The sequence below is a fragment of the Littorina saxatilis genome, unplaced genomic scaffold (assembly GCF_037325665.1).
Source record: "Littorina saxatilis isolate snail1 unplaced genomic scaffold, US_GU_Lsax_2.0 scaffold_1113, whole genome shotgun sequence".
Taxonomy (NCBI): domain Eukaryota; kingdom Metazoa; phylum Mollusca; class Gastropoda; order Littorinimorpha; family Littorinidae; genus Littorina; species Littorina saxatilis.
In genome coordinates this window covers 16,573-27,500 of record NW_027128730.1, presented here as the reverse complement: position 1 = coordinate 27,500, position 10,928 = coordinate 16,573, and the positions used below count along the sequence as shown (strand labels likewise).

Sequence of the window (10,928 nt, the reverse complement as noted above, 5' to 3'; positions counted from 1 at the left end):
CTTCTTTCTACCTCGCGTGAAATGAGACAGGTATCCACTTCAATCTCAGTCACTTTGTGGTAAGTTACGTAATCGCGTTGGTACTGTTTGCATAACCTCCCTTGCCTAACTCCTGATTGAATCAGAATAACACCCCAAAAAGGTTAGCGTCAACTCATGCGAAATGAGACAGGTATTCATCCATCCAAACAAAAGTGGAAAGACATTAACTTTTTAGAACCTTGTACATTTTTACTATAATAAGCATAAACGAAACTAGTTTTAAGCATGGAGGCTGCCACGTAAACTGAAAAAGCAAACAAATTTGCATCTGTCCCGGAAAGCAATATAGGTTGTAGTCACGGACGAAGTCGCTTCGTAGTGAAGTTATGTACATCTATGCTATCGCGTATTGTTGCTTTTATGAATTAAAAACATTGCAGTTGAATGATCAGCAAAGCCAGGATTGGGTAAAGGATTCACTTCATATAGGGTATCTCTGAGAAATATCCCAAATAGTTACCTTTATATCTCGCAAAGTTTGACAGATATCAGTATATCAATTTTCTGTCTAGTCGCTTCGTAGCGAAGTTAGGTATCCGTGTGGGTGTTGCTTGCGAATGCTTCCACGCTATATAGTACAGAATATATATCTATATCTATATATATATATACAGCAAACATTAATTTTGTTAAACAGTAAAAACAAACAGGCAAGATAAGTTGGCTACCCACATTTTCGGTCAGAGACCTTCATCAGGGGCGTGTAATGCACGCAGACAACGATAGCTAGGTTACGAAATCGCATGGGTTGCACAGCAATAGATATAGTCCTGTAGGTATCGCTTTTACGACATGGTAAAGCTTTGAAGGCATCCTATACTGCTTTCCAAATAATTTACAATAAGATAGTTATCACCTTCCAGTCCAGTCACATTGTAATCAAGTTAGGCATTCGCGAAGGTTTTTTGTATGACCTGATTAAGCTTTAAAAACACCCGAAACTGACTTTTTTTTTAAACATTTCTCCCGTAAAATAAGGCAGGCCTGTACATGAATTCAGTCAGTTTGTAGCTAGAAGGGTATGTTGACGAGTAGACATTTCCCTCTGTCCTTGATTAAGCTTTTAAAAACAACGCATTTGACTTCTAAATCAGGTAAAATGAGATGGTCCCTTTGTTTGAGGTCAAACTATCTGTGTTTAAGGTATGTACTAGGAAAGCAGAATCTTTTTCTTTTTTCACTGATACGTAAATATATAAACATTTTAAAAGCATCACAGCTGGTCCCTTCAAAACCGCAGAGAAAAACCCCACAACTCCATACTATACTCACATGTGGTCATGTTATAAATCAGTGGTCAAGAAGAATGATTTAGAAGTCAAATGCGTTGTTTTTAATATAAAGGTTAGTAAGGTGTTCACACATGTACTACCTTGACACCATCACGGCTGGCTTTTAAATCACGCAGACCAAATCGATGGTCAGTTCGTTTTACGATTCAGTGAATTTTTTTGCAGAAGTGGGCGCAGAATCTGAAGACTCCATATATCTATTTTAAGGCCTGATCAAGCTTTGACAACATCACGGCTGGCTAAATCAAGTAGTACACAAGAAAATTGGTTGATTAAAATCAACATGGCCGAAGCAATGTTTTCATAAAAGAAGCGGTATTGTACGGGCACAAGTTGAATTTGGGTTACATGTGCTGCAGAGTATTTGAAAATCCGTGGGCATAAAAACATGCAAAGAAGAGTGAAAGGTCCCTGTTGTGAATATAGTTGTGACAGGGGAGGCTACCGCTCCTTTCACAGCAGACTCTGCACCCGAGTTGTTGGCCTTTAAAGTCAACACCCGTGGATTGTGGGATTCTGTTTGTGATGGGGTCTGGTGGTTTCCGATTGTCTGTATGTTCATGGAAACCTTCGGGTTTGCATAACAGTTTTTATAGGGCTAAGAAATTAGCCCTAACATTTTCAATCCTGTTTGATTGCACTTCGCTTCCCGAGGTGATCGTAGTGTTTCTGCACTCGGTTACATAGTCAAGTGGATACATTGATTACTTATGTTTCACACTAGTTTTGCTGTTAGAGAGAGGAGACGGTTTGGCGGTCATGGGTTGTAGGTTCTGCAACTTTAAGAGCAAGGCGCGTGGTGCACGTTCTTGTGATCGTTTTGATGAAAGCGTCATGAAGAGGGTGTTACAAATACAATGTAAATTTTGTTTTTGATGTTTGGTCTTCGTTGTGGTGGTTGTAAGATTGTGATGTGTTTAACCAACGAGATACAATGCTATTTGGGACATGGTAATAATTGGTTGCCGGTATGGACGATATTCTGTGCTGTTACGGTTTGAGATTGTTGGCAGGGGTGAGCAAAAGTGTGACCGACTCAGCGCAGAGATGATCGAAGAGATTGTTTCGTAGTCTATTAGTGTTGTGACGAGCGTTGGCTAATAGTAACGAGTACATATGTGTGTAGTTGTGGTGTGTGTGTGTTTGCGCGTTGGTTGGAATTATGGGTGTAATTTGTAAAACAGATGTGGCAGTAATAATGGAGTTCACATTGAGGTTAGTTTGAAATGGAACACACGCAAGTTTTTGAAAAAACAATATCAAATTTTGAACCATGAGATCTTTATTAAATAATAAACTGAACATCAGCAAAACATCAAAGCAATTATTAATAAGGTTTGAAAAGCCTAACTTACTTACTATGTTAAATAGTGGATTGAAGGCTGAAAACCTAATTTACAAATTACAACTGACCGTCGCGATATTCACGACTTGTTTCCGTGACCTTTCGTATTTCATGGGGGCTGCCATTTTGGTTTTGATGCGCTTCCTTTTCCGGTTTACGTATTTTCCGGTTTAACATAGCATTTGCGTTTTTTTGTCAGAAGAGTGATATTTGGTTATGAAGGAAGTCAAGTCCGCCATTACCTGCAACCTCAGTTGAGTGTTTACTTTGAACTTAAACTTGAACCGTAACAGTGTGTAGCCAGTTCGCAAGACCTGTTCATCTTCCTACCAGTTCCAACTGTTGTTATCAATGGGTCGCGCAGCTGGAGGAAGTGTTTATTTTCATTTGGAGCCCAACTTCAGTTCAAAACCAGTCAAGAACTGGCCTTGACATTCGTTTGGAACTTAGTTCAACGAGTATTTTCTCGAACGTAACTTTTGACCCAGCTGGTTGGCATCATGAATTAGACGTACACCGGCAGTTATAAATCATGTTGTGCAAAAGACTGTAAAGAAGTAGAAAATTGTGGAAAATCGGGAATGCTTTCTCAGTTTGTGCATCCTGGCAACATTCATCAGGAAAAAAACTGCATATATATATATGCCTTCCTCTGCAAAACAAAAGTCGCGCGAAGAATGCTGAACGGGCAGCGACGACTAGCTGTTCTTCTTCAAAGTAATAAACTACCCCCCAAGTTTGTGCGATTTACTTTGTGGACATGAAGCCAGCAGAGGACTCAGGAATGCCCACTTAATTCCTTGATTTTACTTCCGTCACAAGAACTAAAAGAACATTCAATGTTCGTTAAATCTGTGGATCAAGTGACTCTAGAAGCGGAGGAAATGAAAATCACCGGCAGATCTGTACAAGATGTTGAATTCTGCCAGGGAAACGAAGCCGCTGTCACGGCAGAGAAGTCTCCGCCTACGAAAGTCTGTAGATCTAGAGCAAGGTAAACATACGTTTTTCAACGCTTGTTCACAAACACACATACACACACACGTACACAAACACACACACGCTCACACCATCACACACACACTTATGAAAGAGATGGAATAGATGATCGAGTGATATGATGACAATGTTGATTGATAAGTATTTTTTGGTGCGGTGAACTTGAGGCAATATTGTTCTATCAATCCATCAATATATTTTACACTTTCACCCCAGAAATGAAGCACGTGTACACATATTGAACAAAAGAACCATATTAAGCTTCCATTGGTATTGTTTCCTCTTTTTTTTGCAGACATGTTGGCAGGAAGTGAGTGTTACACCCCACTCTTGCAAGGTAGGTTGATCACTGATGACAAGTTCTGATTGTTTTTCCTTTTTAATATTAAACGGATGACAATCCGTACTCTGCAGATGGATCTAACCGAGATGGATCTAACCGATACACGGAAGCAACATTGGGAACACACTGTTATTCAGTCTGTGAATAGTTCATGTGTGAGGGGTATTACTGCAAGTACGTTCACTAATGTAGAGAAATAATTTTGGACTCAAACTTCAAGTTAAATTGTTTCTGCTGTCAGAGCCATCTTTCTGAAGGAACAATATTTTACATGCCACTGGATTGTTGTATATTCCTTATTTTGCAATGACAGGCTCAGCTTTCATTTGATTGTAATGTGTTTCTTATTTGAAGCTTTGTATCATAAAAGCTCTGTAGAAGTGTTGCACTTGTTTTGCAGACTGCATTAGGCGTGGTAACTATTGCACCTCCCCCCCCCCCCCCCCCCGCCTATTTATCTAACACACCCACCCACACACATACACAGGGTGCTGACAAAGGATCTTTTTCTATTCTCCTTCAGGCCATCGCTTAATTTCTTGCAGACTGAGGAGCAGAGGACGTTTGAGCCGCTCCTAAACCTGAGGCACACAAGCCACAAGGTAAATAAGGTATCACTATCAGTATAAAAACAAATGTTTTCACTTTGATTTTTATCGCATCATTTTTTTCATTAAACTCTGTAAATTGTGGCAATTACACATTATGCCAATAACATTATTATGAAGAATGAAGATTTTCAACTTATCATTGAAGAAATGAAATCAAGCATTTTTGTTCATTCTGTATTTGATTATTATTTTCCAGTCTTTCGGTTGGCATAGTGGGTGAAATAAGGGTGAGGAGTGTCGGTTGGTGTTATTTTTTCGGTCTTGGTGATGTAATATTTTTCCCACGGTATTCATGGTTATGTTTGACTTTAGTGCAGATTCCAGAACAGCCTCTTAAACTGAAAAGCTACAAGGTCAACAATATAAACAGGTTACTGGTGTCTCAGGCATTGATGTTTTTAAAAAGATTTGCACAGCAATTTATGTGTTTGTAAACAGATAATGAAAATAAAGCATAACAACTTTTATATTTTGTAAGTGGAATTAAATGTTTTCATTTTTTATTTTGAAGTGTTTTTGTATTCAGGTTTTATTGGATGGGTGGGGGGTGGTTTTGGTGGTTCTGACTTTTTATGATGTAAGGATTTTTTTCCTTAATTAGTTATTTAATTAGTTTATGTAGGGGGGGCCGAGGGGGGGGGGGCGTGGGATTTAAAGTGTATTTCTGGCTTTCGGAGAGGTGCTAAATCTGTTAAAATGGAAATGAAATAAAACAATTGGTGGTGAGGGTTATTACAAAAAAAGTAAGGATTATTTCTCATACCTTTTTATTTTTTACCCAAAAATTATGTTACTGAAATTATTCATTAATTTTTAAAGAGGCAGACTGTGAGACAGGTGATGTAATTGAAGTTAGAATATCATGAGATGTTACTTACTTTCTTTACAATATCATCTAATTTGACAGTCCGACACTGAAGACTGCAGACTTCATGGCAGCCACTGACCTGACGATATGACAGCCACGAATTGAATATCAAACGCAGAAGAAGAAAAAGAAGAAGACAGTCTAACAGGAAAATAATTCTGGTATGCTCATAATTTCTATGCCAGTTTGAAAAAAGTCATGAATTGAAGTTTACCCAGGTTAGACATTAGCATGTCGTAATTGTGACAATGAATGTATCCGTAAACGCACCAAGAGACTTACTTTGAAAAATTGAAGTCATGCATCGTCAATATGACTACAATCACAAACTGAATAAGGGGAAATCATGTCAATTTGGTGGTCTGGATCATCAGCTGTTGCTCATTCGCTATAATGGTCTACTTGACAAAGCCCGTCTTCATGTGCTTCTTTGTTTCTTTATACCTAGTGTAGACAACATGTAGGCGTTTGCAGACTGTTTATTGTATTGCTGTTGTTTGTTTGTGAGTAAAACTATGGTGTGACCTCAATTGTTTGAAATTTGTTGTGTATGTTCTACTTTGTGTAAGGTGTTTCTCCATGCCCCCAGAAGAACCGACATTATATTAAAACCTTCATACCCTGAAAATACTTGCATACTAGATGTTGTTTCTTATTGTAATGATTGGGGACAGGCAAGCTCTTAAATTGTGCAAGCCATCAGAAAACTGTCAAGTCTGATTTGCTAGAACAAGCGATATTAACACGTTATTAAGATGAATATTTGATTAAATATGTGCAGGAACTACTTCAGCAGATTCATATGGCCAGTCTCACAATGCAAGGAAGGTGAGTAAATTGAATTATGTCTCTCCCACCTGTTCTGTGTTTAGTGTCAGCCGTGATTGCCTGATGAGAATTTGAAAACATGTTGCTAACTAACATGAACCCAACCATGAAACGCAATGTAGGTGAGTAGCCCATCTAGAAAAACGAACCTGTTCTAATTCCGAATTAGAACAGGTTCTTTTTTCTAGATGGGCTACTCACCTACATCACGTTTTATGGTTGGGTTCATGTTAGTTAGCAACATGTTTTCACATAGAAAATGGTGGGCACCTGAACAAATATCTGCACATTACAATGAAGTCTTACTTTTTAATCTGATGGTTTAATAACCCCCAAAAACCCAACCAACCAGCACCCCCCCCCCCCCCCCACCCCCACCCCTCCAGGAAGAAGCTCACATAACTACTAACTACACAATTTCATTACATAATCAAACAATGGGAAGAATCAGGATTCAGCAGTGCTAGGTCGTTGGGGGGGATAGCTATCACTAGGCACTCAGCAATGAATAGTTGAGGTTTTCACGGACATTAACAAAATCCGGTAACCTACGGACAGTAAATTTCACAGGGAAGGGAACAAGAACGTCAAAAATGGAAAAGTATGTTTTTTCTTTCAAACCATTGATAGAGCTCTGAAGCTTCACACACGTTTTGCAGAGAGAGCACTCGGCCTCTTCATTTTTGGCACTAAAACATGCGCACACACAAAAAGAAAGTTTTTAAAAAGTGGCACCGATGTATTCTCACACTCACAGCCTTAGAATATTGTAGTTTGTATGTTACCAAATTGAGGCATGATTTTACTCCATACCTGACCAAATCTGCGACAGTCGGGCAAACTTCTTACAAGTCGGATTGGGCCTTCAATCAAATACTCAGAAACCAGCAGCTACTTTAAGTAATACTAGTTTTGTTGTTATTTTTTACAGCTTGTACTGAATGTGTTTTCTTTTATCTCCTCAGAATCGAGTCAGCCAGAGAAAGACCATTGAGAGGGAGAGCGCACAGTAAAGCATATATGGCATGCACTTCGGTGGACCAGTGCCATCATCTTCATAACAAGAGATGCAGATCATATTTTCTTATGTTTAAGTATAGCTGTTAGCAAAAGTATTTGACGATTCTTGGGTACGACTTTCGTGTTTAATCCTATTAGCTTGTGTACAGCCCCAAAATCTGTTTTATTTTGATTTATCATTTATAGTTTGAATTTTTTTTTAATGGAATTAGTCCAAATGTAAATACATCTAAGGTTGCAATATTGTTTTTTTGTATATATACCCTTAAAACTACCTCTTCGTGTAAACAAAATTTAATTGTAAAAAGAAGTGTTTGTTCAAGGGAGATAATTTGAAGCGAATTTTTTTTTAAATCAGTAAAACTGCGTAGTGACATCCTCAATTAAATAAAAAGAATAAGGAATAAAGGTATACACACAGGTTGTACCCATTTTCTTGATTGCACTGCTTTTAAGTAGAAAGCTTTTTTTCTCAGAATTATTTTACAAATAAAATTCAAGGGAGGCAATTGATATGATAAAAAGGAAGAATTTTTTTTTCTTAGAATACTGTACACATTTAGTAAAGTATAATTTACAAGACAAAACACAGGTTTTTTTGGGTTTTTTTCTGTGCCTACTACTTGACAAGAGAACCACGAGATTTGTGCAGATTATTTAAAATTTTCTGTACAGTATATTTTACAAAGACAGATCCATACAATATATATAATTTTGTAATAGATGTTTTCAATTTGTAGGTATGTTTTTTTTTAAATCAACAGTTCGGATAGCCACAACAAGTGTGTATGTCTTGTGATTTGAGAGCTTTAGCACTGGATGCTTAGAATCCTCTTGATCATTTACTTCAGTAGGTAAAGCCACCTTCTCCAAAATCTTCTCTCCTATTCTGTGCTTACTACAGTGGGTTTGACAAGAGAACCACGAGATTTGTTTTTGTACATATGTTGCTTTTATTCTGTACACTTTAATGATTTAATCCTATGTGCACATTTTTTTTTAACTGTGTTTTTGTTTTTGTTTTCCTGTATTCAAAGTGTGTATGGAAACCACAACCTGTCACAGCAGTATTATTAATCTGGATCTCCCTGCTAAGAACGTAATTAACAGAACGTGTGCATGTAGCTAAAGAACTTAAAAAGAATTTCTGCTACTTCACTCAAAATACGTCCATCCTCACACTCATATTTTCTTAAAATAATATTTGTTCATACAAACATGTTTGCGAATTATTCAATTTTGCGTAAAATATTCAATTACGATTTCTTTGTGTGTTGCAAAATTATGTAATAAAATTATGCAAGATCAAATTCAAAACAGCAATAAAGCTGCTGACGGCAGAATACCTCTGTTGACTTCTCTATCTGTTGGGTCAAACTATGCCACAGACATGTTTCTTCTAGAAGCTCAATATTACGTGGTACAGTCTCAAAGACAGAACAACGCAATAACCTTTTTTTTGTGTAGATTCGATTGACTTTTTCCTGAAATAAAATATTCATGAAGCCGGTTCTGACTGAGTTAATATATTTCTGGAAAGCTGAACAACGCAATGCGTCTGTGACTGGTGAAGAAGCAGAGCTGGAGCTTTTTGTATTGTTTGTCGTTGGTTTTATTACACACGCACTCACATACGGTCAACAAAATGTTGCATGTTCCTGCTTGACAAACAAATGCCTGCATACATGCGTGCACGTACGAACATTCATACCTGTGCAAACAATCTGCCACTTCAAGTTCAACACCCAAACCCCACACATTCCTCCAAAAGGAGTCTGAAGTATAATACTGGCATTTGTGGTATTGAACGAGGACCTCAACTTCCATTGTCTAGTGCATGTGGGTCTCATGTTGTACGTGTGAAACCACTTACTTAACCTTTGCCGTGCTTCCTGGGTTCACCTGTACCCAGAGACACACTAAAATCATTGTAACTCTGGAACCATTAAAGGTATCGTTTTGAAATTTTAAGTATCTCTCACACACCTAATTTGCTCTCTGTCTGCAAATTTTTAGTGTGTACATGACAAAACATTAAAATTAATTGATTATGATAATTTACATAAACACTACCGATGGCGCGGGTTCACACATACCCATACTTTTAAAGAGTAGTAGTGATTGTAACTATCCCTCTGCCGACGGCGCGGGTTCTGCTACACCCATAATTACCAAAGCGGCGGAACAGTGTCTGTCTGCCTGTTTGTCTCCAAGAGACTGTCTGTCTCTCTGTCTGTCTGTCCGTATCTCTCTGTCTGTATGTCTGTTGTCAGTTGCTCTGTCTGTCTGTCTATCCGTCTATCTGACTGTCTGTCTATCTGACTGTCTGTCTCTCTCTCTCTGTCTCTCTCTCTCTCTCTCTGTCTCTCTCTGTCTCTCTCTTTCTTAGTCTCTCTCTCTCTCTCTCTCTTAGTCTCTCTCTTTCTCTTTGTTAGTCTCTCTCTCTCTCTTTCTTAGTCTCTCTCTCTCTCTTTCTTAGTCTCTCTCTCTCTCTTAGTCTCTCTCTCTTTCTTAGTCTCTCTCTCTCTCTTTCTTAGTCTCTCTCTCTCTTTCTCTCTCTCTTTCTTAGTCTCTCTCTCTCTCTTTCTTAATCTCTCTCTCTCTCTCTTTCTTAGTCTCTCTCTCTTTCTTAGTCTCTCTCTCTCTCTCTCTCTTTCTTAGTCTCTCAGTCTCTCCCTCCCCCTCTCCCTCCCCTGCAAGAAGTCGGTGAAGGGAAAAACTCGATGCACCCACTGAAGTAGCGCTGTGGGTTTCCCTGAACCCACTCCGTCGTTAGAGAAATAAACGGTAAAAGCCCTCTTTCAAATGTATGTGTTCAGACAAACCCGCATCGTCGTTAGAGAGATAAACGGTAAAAACCCTCTTTCAAATGTATGGGTTCAGACAAACCCGCATCGTCGGGCGTGTGTAGTCAAAAGCGGCATCCGGCAAAGGTTAAAAAAGAAAAAATCTTGTAAGCTTATCAACAAAAAACGAACAATTATATTCTTAAACAAACTGGTTAGAATAACAGATTTAGGAGAATGCAATGCAAGGAACATCATTATCTAATTCAGTCGATGCTTAGATCTAGAAAAGCACCCACTTATTCCAGTATAATAGAGAGAAAAAATCCAATTGAAAAAGTTCCAGATCTAGACAAGGCAAGCACTAGCAGCAATTTTAGCTAGCAAACTCGAACTTGCCCTGCATTCATGCAAGGTCGAACCACTTTCCCTGCCTAGTGGGGGTTTGGCGGGTAGAGGGCCGGTGCTGGCACACTCGGAGTGAAACGACATGTCACCTACTTCGATAGCTTCTCCGGATTTACGTGTACAAACAGCGTCCGGGTTTACCGCTTCGATTCTAAACCCTAGTTTCTCATGTTGGTAACAAACTGGCTATTTGTTTATCAGATGTGTCGTTGTTCCACATTAAATGATGCTGGAATGCAAGATCGCAATCATTTGGTTATCAAACCAGGTTGTGTTCTTTTTTTCATCACCTTTTTCCGCGCAAACAGTTTTGCGCCATTTCTTTTGCGCAGACTGGGCGGGACAGGAAGCGGAAGCGCATCAAAATTTCTGATTGGACAATGATG

The 10,928-nt window shown here is 38.6% G+C and overlaps 1 long non-coding RNA gene across 1 annotated transcript; it reads left to right on the top strand.

Moving 5' to 3' along the window:
• Positions 1–2,777: 2,777 nt before the first annotated feature.
• On the top strand, positions 2,778–9,211 carry LOC138957059 (uncharacterized). Its single transcript, XR_011452914.1, has 6 exons — positions 2,778–3,673; positions 3,974–4,015; positions 4,545–4,623; positions 5,540–5,661; positions 6,282–6,328; positions 7,294–9,211. It is a non-coding gene; the product is annotated as an uncharacterized lncRNA (long non-coding RNA).
• The last annotated feature ends 1,717 nt before the right edge of the window (positions 9,212–10,928 follow it).